General features: G+C 31.2%; 1 pseudogene across 1 annotated transcript; it reads right to left on the reverse strand.

Moving 5' to 3' along the window:
• Positions 1-3,497: 3,497 nt before the first annotated feature.
• Positions 3,498-4,738, reverse strand: LOC120086713 (ethylene-responsive transcription factor ERF014 pseudogene; annotated as a pseudogene). Its single transcript, XR_016531779.1, has one exon. The product of XR_016531779.1 is annotated as an ethylene-responsive transcription factor ERF014 pseudogene (transcript).
• Positions 4,739-5,055: the final 317 nt, after the last annotated feature.

The raw sequence follows: 5,055 nt of genomic DNA on the forward strand, positions 1-5,055 counted from the left end.
GCTATTTCACAGTCCAGTCTTATGCAAACTTATTGCATAGGATACCCTCACTTGCATGTAATTACACAAACATGTTGGATCATTACGTTTGTATCAAATACAAAGTGGATCGTATCCATAGTGTTATTAGGATAAGGTATTCAACCTTATCCCTATACTATGTATCTTGAACATCGATCCTTGTATGTCTCCACATACAGTTTAAGACTCATAGAACAACATTGGATGTTAATTCACTGAATTTAGGGTTATTAAAACAAAACAAACAAACAATAACATTTATTGAATTAATATCTATAACTCGTTATTGATTACGACCAATTAATAACATTTACTATCTATGAGTTTTAGGGCATAAAACCCAACAACTGTCAGATAGACGACGATTATCTTCAATATGGAGTCACGATGGCTATAGACATTGTTAAAGCAAAATACCCTAACGTCGACTACAACTTCGTTCAATTTGAAATTAATGCTTGGCGAGACAATGAAAACCAAAGTCTCAATAGTGTGGATGTTTTTGCGAGCCAAATCTTGCCAACTCTCCTCAGTATTACTTAACTGACACATTCCTCCAGGGTGTCCCTGACTTTCCTGATTCAAGAACCTTGACAGAGCTTGGTGATATTGGAAGCATAGATGAATGGTTTTTTTTATCAAATTCCTTAACTTGTAATTTTTGTTGCCTATCATGGTTTTTTTTTAAAAAAAAAAAAAAAAAAAATTATTTTAATTTAGAGCATGTAAACTTGCTTGCAGCTCGAGTTGTAGCTTTACTAAAGGAAACTTGCAATTTTAATGTTTTTTTATGGAGCTTTGTATCAAGCTTCTCTTCACAGCTCGAGCTAATGAAACTTGCCTTAACTTTTTACCTTCGCTTGCAAGTCAAGCTCGCAGCTTGACCTATCAAAGTTTATAGTTTCAACCTTTATTTTGACAACATAGCGTACTCTTTGCTCCACACTCGTGCACGAGTAATTTTATATATCCTATTTTACATGGCTAAAAGGCATACACTACAATATTGCTCTCAAATGGCTAAAAGCCACCTAAAAATCTCTTTGACTCCACCTCTTAGCTCGAGCTATTTTCTTAGGTCGACTTGCTTTTTTAGCTCGGTTTCTTAGTTCAAATAGGTTGAGCTAACTAAGATCATTTTTTTTTTTTAACTTTGGATCTAGCGAAATATATCGTCAATAATGGGTTCTTGATTATCATCATCCGAATCTTGACTTTAATTTAATTAATCATATTTAATTTCACCCTCTACAGATAACTTTAATGGGGTGATTGTAGAAACATCATGTTTTATTTCATCATGAAAATAAAATTATAACCATTTGAATCAATTATTTGTTGGAGGGATATTGCAAGTGAAAAAGGTTCGATAGTCAGTTAATATATAAAATTAATATATATATTGTGAATTTTGGTTATTTCTCTAAGTTTTAATTACTTGAACTTCAACTCCTCCGAGTTGAACTAGAGTATGTTATGAATTTGGTCTTGTTGCTCTTTGAAAATAAAATCTGGGTATATATATATATTTTTTGAAATTCAAACTTTTTTTCTTGACATTCTACTAGGTAATAAGCATACATACACTAAAATAATTACTCATCATTCTAAAAATATGTATATGAATGCACCGTAATAATTAAAATACTAATAATTACTCATCATTCTAAAAACATGTATATGAATACACCGTAGTAATTAAAATACTAAAAGCATACCACTACAGAATATTTTTAAGGGTATGCATTTTATCATCGATTTATTTTGATTTTGACTTGTTTTTTAAATAAAAAATCGAATCAAACTAGTGGATTTGTTTGATTTGGTTTGGTTTTTGCTTTTTTTCGTTGCACTCCTATTATTTATAAAACTTTTTATCAAACAACATACTATTGATGAGATTTTATCAAATTACAAAGATAATTCAGACTTTTAAAATCGTAGAGACTAAATTTAAAATTTCTCAAAATTATTGAACTAAATTTATAATTTAACAAAAAAAAAAAAAAAATCCCTCCTGTTTTTGTTTAACAATATATTTCCCTAACATAAGTAATTAAAGAAACCTGTTGTCACACACACGTATATTTAGTGATCTATTTTGGGTAATTTCCGAAATTTAGGAGAGATTTTGTAAACGATAAGAAGGCTATCAATCAATCATAAATTATTTATGTCACGGTCTAATCTAATCCAATAAATTGACGTCCGAAAACTGGGAAACAAAAAAGCTGGATTCAACATAGTAACTACGAAAAGAAGGCCCATCAATCTCACTATAACTACCCTACTCTATAAAACAGGCAATCATAATTCCTATTTTTGGTATAATATTTTCCGCTCTATTTTCAATTATTTTAAAATACGTTTGTTGCTTTCCATGATAAATATTGTAATCCAAAGCAAAAACAACAGATGGATTAAAAATTAGGGTCTTTTTAAATATTAAAAAATATTTAAACATATTTACGCTTCATAATAAAATTTAAAAATTTTAAATTTGGGATTTTCAAACCATTAATAATAATACGTAATAAAATATAAAAACATAGGTTCGGTTGATTTTGTATATTATTATTGAATAATTAACTTAATATTTACAAGAGTGAATAGACAAATAAATAAACATCCATAACAGACAAGAAAAAAAATACAAAAAAATAATAATTGGCATAAACGCTAATTAACTCTAACCCCCTCACTCAAACTTAAAGTAGTAGAGTAACAACCAATGAACAAAACTCCCAAATCAAATCACGGTACATGTGGGTTGACAAATAACTAAAATACATAGAACTTCTGGACTGAAGACATAATCCACATAGAACTAAACATACCTTCAAATTGTAGAGGCTAGACTTTCGATTTAACCAATTTTATTACATATTTTAAAATTAATATTCACACATTAATCAATAAATATATATTTTTTTACTAGTTCAACTTAAATTATTTTTTTAAAAAAAAATTGAAATGGAATGAGAAACAGCAAGAAGAATATGTATTTTTCAAAATAACATTCAATATATAAAAATTACAAAAACCGTGTTCAGGGTATATTAGGTAAATACAAATTCTTTTTGGAATAAAATAAAAAATCATACCATTTTTTAGGTAAATATTTTAAATTTTAATGGTGTTATTTTTTTACGCAGTACTATTAAAACAGTTGTAAGTCTTTTTCCCTCTCTCTCTCTGTTTTATTATTATTATTATTATTATTATTTTATTTTTATTTTTTTTGTGAGGAAACAGTTGTGAGTCTTTGACCAAGTACATATCTCTTTATTATAAACAGATTTTTCGTTTTCCTTTTTTTTCCCTTTTTAAACATTTATTTATACACGATATAATAAATTCTTTATTAGGTTTTAAAAATAGCTCCCTTTTAATATTTCCACCTATTTTACATCGCGCCGCTTCTCATATATTAAATATATACTGATGATGATGAACATTACTCAATAGAAGAACAATTACAAATTAAAAGGTCCAATCATATAATAATTATAATATAATCAACAATTAATAACAACGATTACTCATTACAAAAATACATAAACGTTTTACATCATAAAACCAACTTCCACAGAGATTAATTTGGGGAAAAAAAGTCCAATCTCATGTGAATTCGCTGGTTAAATTCACCTATGAATTAATCACACTAAAAAGAAAGAAATATATATATATTTTTGTCACGGTCAGTAATATCTTCAAGCAATTTACGAAGATTTTAAATTTAAAAGAAAAATAAATATAATATAATGTAGAGTTAACTAACGATAATTTCGAGTTCTTATGGTTTTTTTTCCCTTCAGCAGAAGCTCCACAATCTGATGTCGGTTTCTTCTTCGTAAAATTGGTCGATTTTAGCCTCAGGCATTGAATCGAAATCGAACCAAGTTTGGTCAATGTACTTCGGTGACTGAAGGGCATCAAAGTAATTACACCAAGATTCCATTTCAATCGTCGGGTGATCGAATTGATCGTAAAAACTCTCGGATGTCACGATGACCGACACGTCATCATCAGGCTGATCGGACGGCGTGGAGGACATCGACGGTGACGAGACGGCGGAAGACGGAGGAGTGACGACAGCGCCGAAATTTTCCGGGAAGCCGTTGGCGGCGGCGGCGGCGACACGTTGGATTGATTTGGGAGACATAATGGCGTCGTCGGAGGTATCAATGTGGTGGAGGTGACGGCGGAAGTGACGGTTGTTGTCGGAAAATGGAATGGAGTTAGCAATTTCTGGGAAGTTGAGGCTAGCGGAGGCGCCTTTGAGACATAAAAGTGCCGCGTCGTATGCACGCGCCGCTGCCTCCGGAGTTGAATAAGACCCTAACCAAATTCTCGTCTTTTGATTTGGCGCTCGAATTTCCGATACCCATGAACCCCAGCTCCTCATTCTGACACCCTTGTACTTCTTTTTACATAGCGGCGGCGCCGGAGATGATTCCACCGCCGTCGTCTTCTCAACTTTCTTCACCATTTATAGAAACCCAAAGATTTGAAAGAAATGGGAAATTTTACAGTTAAAAGAATGTAAGTGTTTTTTGATTTTGGTGTGAAGTGAAATAATGGAATGTGATAGCAAGTGAAGGGAAAGCCCTTTCCCTTTGAGATTTATATATAGATGATTTGAAAATTGAAATTGGAGTGTGGATCTAAATGGCTTATCTGTTAGTCAATCAAAGCATGTCACTCTACACATGCAAGAATGGGGGACAGATGTTTTTCTTTTAATTTAATATTAATATGGCTGCACTACAATTACTATTTTGCCCTTTCTATTTATCCAAATGAATGTGAAATCTAGCTTCTTGTGGCTGGGATTGGGAAAAAAGCTAGCTGCTTCAAGTGTATTGAATTGGTCAAAAATGTTATTTATTCTTTTCTGATTTGTCTCCTTTTTGAGATTGTTGTAATCTTGATAGTCCATCATTTTCATATACCCTCAAACAATACGTCCCTTCCTGTTCACGTTTGATTTGTGATTTGAAATTTTATTTCTAAAATTCGATTATTTTTTAG

This window comes from Benincasa hispida, chromosome 9, assembly GCF_027475165.1.
Source record: "Benincasa hispida cultivar pf3 chromosome 9, pf3_genome.v1.1, whole genome shotgun sequence".
Taxonomy (NCBI): domain Eukaryota; kingdom Viridiplantae; phylum Streptophyta; class Magnoliopsida; order Cucurbitales; family Cucurbitaceae; genus Benincasa; species Benincasa hispida.